At 56.5% G+C, this 9713-nt stretch overlaps 33 non-coding genes across 33 annotated transcripts; all 33 read left to right on the forward strand.

Moving 5' to 3' along the window:
- Positions 1–128: 128 nt before the first annotated feature.
- Positions 129–247, forward strand: LOC147783422 (5S ribosomal RNA). The gene has a single exon (XR_015417324.1). It is a non-coding gene; the product is annotated as a 5S ribosomal RNA (ribosomal RNA).
- Positions 248–466: 219 nt separating this feature from the next.
- Positions 467–585, forward strand: LOC147783423 (5S ribosomal RNA). Its single transcript, XR_015417325.1, has one exon. It is a non-coding gene; the product is annotated as a 5S ribosomal RNA (ribosomal RNA).
- A 133-nt stretch (positions 586–718) lies between these two features.
- On the forward strand, positions 719–837 carry LOC147783424 (5S ribosomal RNA). The gene has a single exon (XR_015417326.1). It is a non-coding gene; the product is annotated as a 5S ribosomal RNA (ribosomal RNA).
- Positions 838–970: 133 nt separating this feature from the next.
- LOC147783425 (5S ribosomal RNA) lies at positions 971–1089 on the forward strand. Its single transcript, XR_015417327.1, has one exon. It is a non-coding gene; the product is annotated as a 5S ribosomal RNA (ribosomal RNA).
- Positions 1090–1308: 219 nt separating this feature from the next.
- Positions 1309–1427, forward strand: LOC147783426 (5S ribosomal RNA). Its single transcript, XR_015417328.1, has one exon. It is a non-coding gene; the product is annotated as a 5S ribosomal RNA (ribosomal RNA).
- Positions 1428–1560: 133 nt separating this feature from the next.
- On the forward strand, positions 1561–1679 carry LOC147783427 (5S ribosomal RNA). Its single transcript, XR_015417329.1, has one exon. It is a non-coding gene; the product is annotated as a 5S ribosomal RNA (ribosomal RNA).
- Positions 1680–1898: 219 nt separating this feature from the next.
- On the forward strand, positions 1899–2017 carry LOC147783428 (5S ribosomal RNA). Its single transcript, XR_015417331.1, has one exon. It is a non-coding gene; the product is annotated as a 5S ribosomal RNA (ribosomal RNA).
- Positions 2018–2150: 133 nt separating this feature from the next.
- LOC147783429 (5S ribosomal RNA) lies at positions 2151–2269 on the forward strand. The gene has a single exon (XR_015417332.1). It is a non-coding gene; the product is annotated as a 5S ribosomal RNA (ribosomal RNA).
- A 133-nt stretch (positions 2270–2402) lies between these two features.
- On the forward strand, positions 2403–2521 carry LOC147783430 (5S ribosomal RNA). Its single transcript, XR_015417333.1, has one exon. It is a non-coding gene; the product is annotated as a 5S ribosomal RNA (ribosomal RNA).
- Positions 2522–2740: 219 nt separating this feature from the next.
- Positions 2741–2859, forward strand: LOC147783431 (5S ribosomal RNA). The gene has a single exon (XR_015417334.1). It is a non-coding gene; the product is annotated as a 5S ribosomal RNA (ribosomal RNA).
- A 133-nt stretch (positions 2860–2992) lies between these two features.
- LOC147783432 (5S ribosomal RNA) lies at positions 2993–3111 on the forward strand. The gene has a single exon (XR_015417335.1). It is a non-coding gene; the product is annotated as a 5S ribosomal RNA (ribosomal RNA).
- Positions 3112–3330: 219 nt separating this feature from the next.
- On the forward strand, positions 3331–3449 carry LOC147783433 (5S ribosomal RNA). Its single transcript, XR_015417336.1, has one exon. It is a non-coding gene; the product is annotated as a 5S ribosomal RNA (ribosomal RNA).
- A 133-nt stretch (positions 3450–3582) lies between these two features.
- LOC147783434 (5S ribosomal RNA) lies at positions 3583–3701 on the forward strand. The gene has a single exon (XR_015417337.1). It is a non-coding gene; the product is annotated as a 5S ribosomal RNA (ribosomal RNA).
- A 219-nt stretch (positions 3702–3920) lies between these two features.
- On the forward strand, positions 3921–4039 carry LOC147783435 (5S ribosomal RNA). Its single transcript, XR_015417338.1, has one exon. It is a non-coding gene; the product is annotated as a 5S ribosomal RNA (ribosomal RNA).
- Positions 4040–4172: 133 nt separating this feature from the next.
- LOC147783436 (5S ribosomal RNA) lies at positions 4173–4291 on the forward strand. Its single transcript, XR_015417339.1, has one exon. It is a non-coding gene; the product is annotated as a 5S ribosomal RNA (ribosomal RNA).
- A 219-nt stretch (positions 4292–4510) lies between these two features.
- Positions 4511–4629, forward strand: LOC147783437 (5S ribosomal RNA). The gene has a single exon (XR_015417340.1). It is a non-coding gene; the product is annotated as a 5S ribosomal RNA (ribosomal RNA).
- Positions 4630–4762: 133 nt separating this feature from the next.
- Positions 4763–4881, forward strand: LOC147783438 (5S ribosomal RNA). The gene has a single exon (XR_015417342.1). It is a non-coding gene; the product is annotated as a 5S ribosomal RNA (ribosomal RNA).
- A 219-nt stretch (positions 4882–5100) lies between these two features.
- Positions 5101–5219, forward strand: LOC147783439 (5S ribosomal RNA). Its single transcript, XR_015417343.1, has one exon. It is a non-coding gene; the product is annotated as a 5S ribosomal RNA (ribosomal RNA).
- Positions 5220–5352: 133 nt separating this feature from the next.
- On the forward strand, positions 5353–5471 carry LOC147783440 (5S ribosomal RNA). The gene has a single exon (XR_015417344.1). It is a non-coding gene; the product is annotated as a 5S ribosomal RNA (ribosomal RNA).
- A 219-nt stretch (positions 5472–5690) lies between these two features.
- Positions 5691–5809, forward strand: LOC147783441 (5S ribosomal RNA). Its single transcript, XR_015417345.1, has one exon. It is a non-coding gene; the product is annotated as a 5S ribosomal RNA (ribosomal RNA).
- Positions 5810–5942: 133 nt separating this feature from the next.
- Positions 5943–6061, forward strand: LOC147783442 (5S ribosomal RNA). Its single transcript, XR_015417346.1, has one exon. It is a non-coding gene; the product is annotated as a 5S ribosomal RNA (ribosomal RNA).
- Positions 6062–6280: 219 nt separating this feature from the next.
- LOC147783443 (5S ribosomal RNA) lies at positions 6281–6399 on the forward strand. Its single transcript, XR_015417347.1, has one exon. It is a non-coding gene; the product is annotated as a 5S ribosomal RNA (ribosomal RNA).
- Positions 6400–6532: 133 nt separating this feature from the next.
- LOC147783444 (5S ribosomal RNA) lies at positions 6533–6651 on the forward strand. The gene has a single exon (XR_015417348.1). It is a non-coding gene; the product is annotated as a 5S ribosomal RNA (ribosomal RNA).
- A 219-nt stretch (positions 6652–6870) lies between these two features.
- LOC147783445 (5S ribosomal RNA) lies at positions 6871–6989 on the forward strand. Its single transcript, XR_015417349.1, has one exon. It is a non-coding gene; the product is annotated as a 5S ribosomal RNA (ribosomal RNA).
- Positions 6990–7208: 219 nt separating this feature from the next.
- Positions 7209–7327, forward strand: LOC147783446 (5S ribosomal RNA). Its single transcript, XR_015417350.1, has one exon. It is a non-coding gene; the product is annotated as a 5S ribosomal RNA (ribosomal RNA).
- A 133-nt stretch (positions 7328–7460) lies between these two features.
- Positions 7461–7579, forward strand: LOC147783447 (5S ribosomal RNA). Its single transcript, XR_015417351.1, has one exon. It is a non-coding gene; the product is annotated as a 5S ribosomal RNA (ribosomal RNA).
- A 219-nt stretch (positions 7580–7798) lies between these two features.
- On the forward strand, positions 7799–7917 carry LOC147783448 (5S ribosomal RNA). Its single transcript, XR_015417353.1, has one exon. It is a non-coding gene; the product is annotated as a 5S ribosomal RNA (ribosomal RNA).
- Positions 7918–8050: 133 nt separating this feature from the next.
- LOC147783449 (5S ribosomal RNA) lies at positions 8051–8169 on the forward strand. Its single transcript, XR_015417354.1, has one exon. It is a non-coding gene; the product is annotated as a 5S ribosomal RNA (ribosomal RNA).
- A 219-nt stretch (positions 8170–8388) lies between these two features.
- On the forward strand, positions 8389–8507 carry LOC147783450 (5S ribosomal RNA). Its single transcript, XR_015417355.1, has one exon. It is a non-coding gene; the product is annotated as a 5S ribosomal RNA (ribosomal RNA).
- A 133-nt stretch (positions 8508–8640) lies between these two features.
- LOC147783451 (5S ribosomal RNA) lies at positions 8641–8759 on the forward strand. Its single transcript, XR_015417356.1, has one exon. It is a non-coding gene; the product is annotated as a 5S ribosomal RNA (ribosomal RNA).
- Positions 8760–8978: 219 nt separating this feature from the next.
- Positions 8979–9097, forward strand: LOC147783452 (5S ribosomal RNA). The gene has a single exon (XR_015417357.1). It is a non-coding gene; the product is annotated as a 5S ribosomal RNA (ribosomal RNA).
- Positions 9098–9316: 219 nt separating this feature from the next.
- On the forward strand, positions 9317–9435 carry LOC147783453 (5S ribosomal RNA). Its single transcript, XR_015417358.1, has one exon. It is a non-coding gene; the product is annotated as a 5S ribosomal RNA (ribosomal RNA).
- A 133-nt stretch (positions 9436–9568) lies between these two features.
- Positions 9569–9687, forward strand: LOC147783454 (5S ribosomal RNA). Its single transcript, XR_015417359.1, has one exon. It is a non-coding gene; the product is annotated as a 5S ribosomal RNA (ribosomal RNA).
- The last annotated feature ends 26 nt before the right edge of the window (positions 9688–9713 follow it).

Consider the following 9713-nt stretch of genomic DNA (forward strand, 5'->3'; position numbering starts at 1 on the left):
TATATTTCTTCTCCCCGACGTGTCCGCGCGGGCCCCGCCGGCCGTTCCCAGCACGTGCGTGCACCCACCGTCGCCTCGATCATGCCCACCCCGCATGCGTTAAATGCAATTTGTGCGCATGACATGTCGGGTGCGATCATACCAGCACTAATGCACCGGATCCCATCAGAACTCCGCAGTTAAGCGTGCTTGGGCGAGAGTAGTACTAAGTTGGGTGACCACTTGGGAAGTCCTCGTGTTGCACCCCTTTTTTATATTTCTTTTGCTCGTTACTTCAATTTCTCCCCGTTCTTTTCTTCCTTTCTTTACAAATGGCAACCTCGCACGCTCACGCCCATCGCGTTTCTTCTCCCCGACGTGTCCGCGCGGGCCCCGCCGGCCGTTCCCAGCACGTGCGTGCACCCACCGTCGCCTCGATCATGCCCACCCCGCATGCGTTAAATGCAATTTGTGCGCATGGCATGTCGGGTGCGATCATACCAGCACTAATGCACCGGATCCCATCAGAACTCCGCAGTTAAGCGTGCTTGGGCGAGAGTAGTACTAAGTTGGGTGACCACTTGGGAAGTCCTCGTGTTGCACCCCTTTTTTATATTTCTTCTCCCCGACGTGTCCGCGCGGGCCCCGCCGGCCGTTCCCAGCACGTGCGTGCACCCACCGTCGCCTCGATCATGCCCACCCCGCATGCGTTAAATGCAATTTGTGCGCATGGCATGTCGGGTGCGATCATACCAGCACTAATGCACCGGATCCCATCAGAACTCCGCAGTTAAGCGTGCTTGGGCGAGAGTAGTACTAAGTTGGGTGACCACTTGGGAAGTCCTCGTGTTGCACCCCTTTTTTATATTTCTTCTCCCCGACGTGTCCGCGCGGGCCCCGCCGGCCGTTCCCAGCACGTGCGTGCACCCACCGTCGCCTCGATCATGCCCACCCCGCATGCGTTAAATGCAATTTGTGCGCATGACATTTCGGGTGCGATCATACCAGCACTAATGCACCGGATCCCATCAGAACTCCGCAGTTAAGCGTGCTTGGGCGAGAGTAGTACTAAGTTGGGTGACCACTTGGGAAGTCCTCGTGTTGCACCCCTTTTTTATATTTCTTTTGCTCGTTACTTCAATTTCTCCCCGTTCTTTTCTTCCTTTCTTTACAAATGGCAACCTCGCACGCTCACGCCCATCGCGTTTCTTCTCCCCGACGTGTCCGCGCGGGCCCCGCCGGCCGTTCCCAGCACGTGCGTGCACCCACCGTCGCCTCGATCATGCCCACCCCGCATGCGTTAAATGCAATTTGTGCGCATGGCATGTCGGGTGCGATCATACCAGCACTAATGCACCGGATCCCATCAGAACTCCGCAGTTAAGCGTGCTTGGGCGAGAGTAGTACTAAGTTGGGTGACCACTTGGGAAGTCCTCGTGTTGCACCCCTTTTTTATATTTCTTCTCCCCGACGTGTCCGCGCGGGCCCCGCCGGCCGTTCCCAGCACGTGCGTGCACCCACCGTCGCCTCGATCATGCCCACCCCGCATGCGTTAAATGCAATTTGTGCGCATGGCATGTCGGGTGCGATCATACCAGCACTAATGCACCGGATCCCATCAGAACTCCGCAGTTAAGCGTGCTTGGGCGAGAGTAGTACTAAGTTGGGTGACCACTTGGGAAGTCCTCGTGTTGCACCCCTTTTTTATATTTCTTTTGCTCGTTACTTCAATTTCTCCCCGTTCTTTTCTTCCTTTCTTTACAAATGGCAACCTCGCACGCTCACGCCCATCGCGTTTCTTCTCCCCGACGTGTCCGCGCGGGCCCCGCCGGCCGTTCCCAGCACGTGCGTGCACCCACCGTCGCCTCGATCATGCCCACCCCGCATGCGTTAAATGCAATTTGTGCGCATGGCATGTCGGGTGCGATCATACCAGCACTAATGCACCGGATCCCATCAGAACTCCGCAGTTAAGCGTGCTTGGGCGAGAGTAGTACTAAGTTGGGTGACCACTTGGGAAGTCCTCGTGTTGCACCCCTTTTTTATATTTCTTCTCCCCGACGTGTCCGCGCGGGCCCCGCCGGCCGTTCCCAGCACGTGCGTGCACCCACCGTCGCCTCGATCATGCCCACCCCGCATGCGTTAAATGCAATTTGTGCGCATGGCATGTCGGGTGCGATCATACCAGCACTAATGCACCGGATCCCATCAGAACTCCGCAGTTAAGCGTGCTTGGGCGAGAGTAGTACTAAGTTGGGTGACCACTTGGGAAGTCCTCGTGTTGCACCCCTTTTTTATATTTCTTCTCCCCGACGTGTCCGCGCGGGCCCCGCCGGCCGTTCCCAGCACGTGCGTGCACCCACCGTCGCCTCGATCATGCCCACCCCGCATGCGTTAAATGCAATTTGTGCGCATGACATTTCGGGTGCGATCATACCAGCACTAATGCACCGGATCCCATCAGAACTCCGCAGTTAAGCGTGCTTGGGCGAGAGTAGTACTAAGTTGGGTGACCACTTGGGAAGTCCTCGTGTTGCACCCCTTTTTTATATTTCTTTTGCTCGTTACTTCAATTTCTCCCCGTTCTTTTCTTCCTTTCTTTACAAATGGCAACCTCGCACGCTCACGCCCATCGCGTTTCTTCTCCCCGACGTGTCCGCGCGGGCCCCGCCGGCCGTTCCCAGCACGTGCGTGCACCCACCGTCGCCTCGATCATGCCCACCCCGCATGCGTTAAATGCAATTTGTGCGCATGGCATGTCGGGTGCGATCATACCAGCACTAATGCACCGGATCCCATCAGAACTCCGCAGTTAAGCGTGCTTGGGCGAGAGTAGTACTAAGTTGGGTGACCACTTGGGAAGTCCTCGTGTTGCACCCCTTTTTTATATTTCTTCTCCCCGACGTGTCCGCGCGGGCCCCGCCGGCCGTTCCCAGCACGTGCGTGCACCCACCGTCGCCTCGATCATGCCCACCCCGCATGCGTTAAATGCAATTTGTGCGCATGGCATGTCGGGTGCGATCATACCAGCACTAATGCACCGGATCCCATCAGAACTCCGCAGTTAAGCGTGCTTGGGCGAGAGTAGTACTAAGTTGGGTGACCACTTGGGAAGTCCTCGTGTTGCACCCCTTTTTTATATTTCTTTTGCTCGTTACTTCAATTTCTCCCCGTTCTTTTCTTCCTTTCTTTACAAATGGCAACCTCGCACGCTCACGCCCATCGCGTTTCTTCTCCCCGACGTGTCCGCGCGGGCCCCGCCGGCCGTTCCCAGCACGTGCGTGCACCCACCGTCGCCTCGATCATGCCCACCCCGCATGCGTTAAATGCAATTTGTGCGCATGGCATGTCGGGTGCGATCATACCAGCACTAATGCACCGGATCCCATCAGAACTCCGCAGTTAAGCGTGCTTGGGCGAGAGTAGTACTAAGTTGGGTGACCACTTGGGAAGTCCTCGTGTTGCACCCCTTTTTTATATTTCTTCTCCCCGACGTGTCCGCGCGGGCCCCGCCGGCCGTTCCCAGCACGTGCGTGCACCCACCGTCGCCTCGATCATGCCCACCCCGCATGCGTTAAATGCAATTTGTGCGCATGACATGTCGGGTGCGATCATACCAGCACTAATGCACCGGATCCCATCAGAACTCCGCAGTTAAGCGTGCTTGGGCGAGAGTAGTACTAAGTTGGGTGACCACTTGGGAAGTCCTCGTGTTGCACCCCTTTTTTATATTTCTTTTGCTCGTTACTTCAATTTCTCCCCGTTCTTTTCTTCCTTTCTTTACAAATGGCAACCTCGCACGCTCACGCCCATCGCGTTTCTTCTCCCCGACGTGTCCGCGCGGGCCCCGCCGGCCGTTCCCAGCACGTGCGTGCACCCACCGTCGCCTCGATCATGCCCACCCCGCATGCGTTAAATGCAATTTGTGCGCATGGCATGTCGGGTGCGATCATACCAGCACTAATGCACCGGATCCCATCAGAACTCCGCAGTTAAGCGTGCTTGGGCGAGAGTAGTACTAAGTTGGGTGACCACTTGGGAAGTCCTCGTGTTGCACCCCTTTTTTATATTTCTTCTCCCCGACGTGTCCGCGCGGGCCCCGCCGGCCGTTCCCAGCACGTGCGTGCACCCACCGTCGCCTCGATCATGCCCACCCCGCATGCGTTAAATGCAATTTGTGCGCATGACATGTCGGGTGCGATCATACCAGCACTAATGCACCGGATCCCATCAGAACTCCGCAGTTAAGCGTGCTTGGGCGAGAGTAGTACTAAGTTGGGTGACCACTTGGGAAGTCCTCGTGTTGCACCCCTTTTTTATATTTCTTTTGCTCGTTACTTCAATTTCTCCCCGTTCTTTTCTTCCTTTCTTTACAAATGGCAACCTCGCACGCTCACGCCCATCGCGTTTCTTCTCCCCGACGTGTCCGCGCGGGCCCCGCCGGCCGTTCCCAGCACGTGCGTGCACCCACCGTCGCCTCGATCATGCCCACCCCGCATGCGTTAAATGCAATTTGTGCGCATGGCATGTCGGGTGCGATCATACCAGCACTAATGCACCGGATCCCATCAGAACTCCGCAGTTAAGCGTGCTTGGGCGAGAGTAGTACTAAGTTGGGTGACCACTTGGGAAGTCCTCGTGTTGCACCCCTTTTTTATATTTCTTCTCCCCGACGTGTCCGCGCGGGCCCCGCCGGCCGTTCCCAGCACGTGCGTGCACCCACCGTCGCCTCGATCATGCCCACCCCGCATGCGTTAAATGCAATTTGTGCGCATGGCATGTCGGGTGCGATCATACCAGCACTAATGCACCGGATCCCATCAGAACTCCGCAGTTAAGCGTGCTTGGGCGAGAGTAGTACTAAGTTGGGTGACCACTTGGGAAGTCCTCGTGTTGCACCCCTTTTTTATATTTCTTTTGCTCGTTACTTCAATTTCTCCCCGTTCTTTTCTTCCTTTCTTTACAAATGGCAACCTCGCACGCTCACGCCCATCGCGTTTCTTCTCCCCGACGTGTCCGCGCGGGCCCCGCCGGCCGTTCCCAGCACGTGCGTGCACCCACCGTCGCCTCGATCATGCCCACCCCGCATGCGTTAAATGCAATTTGTGCGCATGGCATGTCGGGTGCGATCATACCAGCACTAATGCACCGGATCCCATCAGAACTCCGCAGTTAAGCGTGCTTGGGCGAGAGTAGTACTAAGTTGGGTGACCACTTGGGAAGTCCTCGTGTTGCACCCCTTTTTTATATTTCTTCTCCCCGACGTGTCCGCGCGGGCCCCGCCGGCCGTTCCCAGCACGTGCGTGCACCCACCGTCGCCTCGATCATGCCCACCCCGCATGCGTTAAATGCAATTTGTGCGCATGGCATGTCGGGTGCGATCATACCAGCACTAATGCACCGGATCCCATCAGAACTCCGCAGTTAAGCGTGCTTGGGCGAGAGTAGTACTAAGTTGGGTGACCACTTGGGAAGTCCTCGTGTTGCACCCCTTTTTTATATTTCTTTTGCTCGTTACTTCAATTTCTCCCCGTTCTTTTCTTCCTTTCTTTACAAATGGCAACCTCGCACGCTCACGCCCATCGCGTTTCTTCTCCCCGACGTGTCCGCGCGGGCCCCGCCGGCCGTTCCCAGCACGTGCGTGCACCCACCGTCGCCTCGATCATGCCCACCCCGCATGCGTTAAATGCAATTTGTGCGCATGGCATGTCGGGTGCGATCATACCAGCACTAATGCACCGGATCCCATCAGAACTCCGCAGTTAAGCGTGCTTGGGCGAGAGTAGTACTAAGTTGGGTGACCACTTGGGAAGTCCTCGTGTTGCACCCCTTTTTTATATTTCTTCTCCCCGACGTGTCCGCGCGGGCCCCGCCGGCCGTTCCCAGCACGTGCGTGCACCCACCGTCGCCTCGATCATGCCCACCCCGCATGCGTTAAATGCAATTTGTGCGCATGACATGTCGGGTGCGATCATACCAGCACTAATGCACCGGATCCCATCAGAACTCCGCAGTTAAGCGTGCTTGGGCGAGAGTAGTACTAAGTTGGGTGACCACTTGGGAAGTCCTCGTGTTGCACCCCTTTTTTATATTTCTTTTGCTCGTTACTTCAATTTCTCCCCGTTCTTTTCTTCCTTTCTTTACAAATGGCAACCTCGCACGCTCACGCCCATCGCGTTTCTTCTCCCCGACGTGTCCGCGCGGGCCCCGCCGGCCGTTCCCAGCACGTGCGTGCACCCACCGTCGCCTCGATCATGCCCACCCCGCATGCGTTAAATGCAATTTGTGCGCATGGCATGTCGGGTGCGATCATACCAGCACTAATGCACCGGATCCCATCAGAACTCCGCAGTTAAGCGTGCTTGGGCGAGAGTAGTACTAAGTTGGGTGACCACTTGGGAAGTCCTCGTGTTGCACCCCTTTTTTATATTTCTTCTCCCCGACGTGTCCGCGCGGGCCCCGCCGGCCGTTCCCAGCACGTGCGTGCACCCACCGTCGCCTCGATCATGCCCACCCCGCATGCGTTAAATGCAATTTGTGCGCATGACATGTCGGGTGCGATCATACCAGCACTAATGCACCGGATCCCATCAGAACTCCGCAGTTAAGCGTGCTTGGGCGAGAGTAGTACTAAGTTGGGTGACCACTTGGGAAGTCCTCGTGTTGCACCCCTTTTTTATATTTCTTTTGCTCGTTACTTCAATTTCTCCCCGTTCTTTTCTTCCTTTCTTTACAAATGGCAACCTCGCACGCTCACGCCCATCGCGTTTCTTCTCCCCGACGTGTCCGCGCGGGCCCCGCCGGCCGTTCCCAGCACGTGCGTGCACCCACCGTCGCCTCGATCATGCCCACCCCGCATGCGTTAAATGCAATTTGTGCGCATGGCATGTCGGGTGCGATCATACCAGCACTAATGCACCGGATCCCATCAGAACTCCGCAGTTAAGCGTGCTTGGGCGAGAGTAGTACTAAGTTGGGTGACCACTTGGGAAGTCCTCGTGTTGCACCCCTTTTTTATATTTCTTTTGCTCGTTACTTCAATTTCTCCCCGTTCTTTTCTTCCTTTCTTTACAAATGGCAACCTCGCACGCTCACGCCCATCGCGTTTCTTCTCCCCGACGTGTCCGCGCGGGCCCCGCCGGCCGTTCCCAGCACGTGCGTGCACCCACCGTCGCCTCGATCATGCCCACCCCGCATGCGTTAAATGCAATTTGTGCGCATGGCATGTCGGGTGCGATCATACCAGCACTAATGCACCGGATCCCATCAGAACTCCGCAGTTAAGCGTGCTTGGGCGAGAGTAGTACTAAGTTGGGTGACCACTTGGGAAGTCCTCGTGTTGCACCCCTTTTTTATATTTCTTCTCCCCGACGTGTCCGCGCGGGCCCCGCCGGCCGTTCCCAGCACGTGCGTGCACCCACCGTCGCCTCGATCATGCCCACCCCGCATGCGTTAAATGCAATTTGTGCGCATGGCATGTCGGGTGCGATCATACCAGCACTAATGCACCGGATCCCATCAGAACTCCGCAGTTAAGCGTGCTTGGGCGAGAGTAGTACTAAGTTGGGTGACCACTTGGGAAGTCCTCGTGTTGCACCCCTTTTTTATATTTCTTTTGCTCGTTACTTCAATTTCTCCCCGTTCTTTTCTTCCTTTCTTTACAAATGGCAACCTCGCACGCTCACGCCCATCGCGTTTCTTCTCCCCGACGTGTCCGCGCGGGCCCCGCCGGCCGTTCCCAGCACGTGCGTGCACCCACCGTCGCCTCGATCATGCCCACCCCGCATGCGTTAAATGCAATTTGTGCGCATGGCATGTCGGGTGCGATCATACCAGCACTAATGCACCGGATCCCATCAGAACTCCGCAGTTAAGCGTGCTTGGGCGAGAGTAGTACTAAGTTGGGTGACCACTTGGGAAGTCCTCGTGTTGCACCCCTTTTTTATATTTCTTCTCCCCGACGTGTCCGCGCGGGCCCCGCCGGCCGTTCCCAGCACGTGCGTGCACCCACCGTCGCCTCGATCATGCCCACCCCGCATGCGTTAAATGCAATTTGTGCGCATGGCATGTCGGGTGCGATCATACCAGCACTAATGCACCGGATCCCATCAGAACTCCGCAGTTAAGCGTGCTTGGGCGAGAGTAGTACTAAGTTGGGTGACCACTTGGGAAGTCCTCGTGTTGCACCCCTTTTTTATATTTCTTTTGCTCGTTACTTCAATTTCTCCCCGTTCTTTTCTTCCTTTCTTTACAAATGGCAACCTCGCACGCTCACGCCCATCGCGTTTCTTCTCCCCGACGTGTCCGCGCGGGCCCCGCCGGCCGTTCCCAGCACGTGCGTGCACCCACCGTCGCCTCGATCATGCCCACCCCGCATGCGTTAAATGCAATTTGTGCGCATGGCATGTCGGGTGCGATCATACCAGCACTAATGCACCGGATCCCATCAGAACTCCGCAGTTAAGCGTGCTTGGGCGAGAGTAGTACTAAGTTGGGTGACCACTTGGGAAGTCCTCGTGTTGCACCCCTTTTTTATATTTCTTCTCCCCGACGTGTCCGCGCGGGCCCCGCCGGCCGTTCCCAGCACGTGCGTGCACCCACCGTCGCCTCGATCATGCCCACCCCGCATGCGTTAAATGCAATTTGTGCGCATGACATGTCGGGTGCGATCATACCAGCACTAATGCACCGGATCCCATCAGAACTCCGCAGTTAAGCGTGCTTGGGCGAGAGTAGTACTAAGTTGGGTGACCACTTGGGAAGTCCTCGTGTTGCACCCCTTTTTTATATTTCTTTTGCTCGTTACTTCAATTTCTCCCCGTTCTTTTCTTCCTTTCTTTACAAATGGCAACCTCGCACGCTCACGCCCATCGCGTTTCTTCTCCCCGACGTGTCCGCGCGGGCCCCGCCGGCCGTTCCCAGCACGTGCGTGCACCCACCGTCGCCTCGATCATGCCCACCCCGCATGCGTTAAATGCAATTTGTGCGCATGGCATGTCGGGTGCGATCATACCAGCACTAATGCACCGGATCCCATCAGAACTCCGCAGTTAAGCGTGCTTGGGCGAGAGTAGTACTAAGTTGGGTGACCACTTGGGAAGTCCTCGTGTTGCACCCCTTTTTTATATTTCTTTTGCTCGTTACTTCAATTTCTCCCCGTTCTTTTCTTCCTTTCTTTACAAATGGCAACCTCGCACGCTCACGCCCATCGCGTTTCTTCTCCCCGACGTGTCCGCGCGGGCCCCGCCGGCCGTTCCCAGCACGTGCGTGCACCCACCGTCGCCTCGATCATGCCCACCCCGCATGCGTTAAATGCAATTTGTGCGCATGGCATGTCGGGTGCGATCATACCAGCACTAATGCACCGGATCCCATCAGAACTCCGCAGTTAAGCGTGCTTGGGCGAGAGTAGTACTAAGTTGGGTGACCACTTGGGAAGTCCTCGTGTTGCACCCCTTTTTTATATTTCTTCTCCCCGACGTGTCCGCGCGGGCCCCGCCGGCCGTTCCCAGCACGTGCGTGCACCCACCGTCGCCTCGATCATGCCCACCCCGCATGCGTTAAATGCAATTTGTGCGCATGACATGTCGGGTGCGATCATACCAGCACTAATGCACCGGATCCCATCAGAACTCCGCAGTTAAGCGTGCTTGGGCGAGAGTAGTACTAAGTTGGGTGACCACTTGGGAAGTCCTCGTGTTGCACCCCTTTTTTATATTTCTTTTGCTCGTTAC

Source organism: Cucurbita pepo, unplaced genomic scaffold (genome assembly GCF_057944985.1).
Source record: "Cucurbita pepo subsp. pepo isolate OVF unplaced genomic scaffold, ASM5794498v1 scafford_58, whole genome shotgun sequence".
NCBI classification, from domain to species: domain Eukaryota; kingdom Viridiplantae; phylum Streptophyta; class Magnoliopsida; order Cucurbitales; family Cucurbitaceae; genus Cucurbita; species Cucurbita pepo.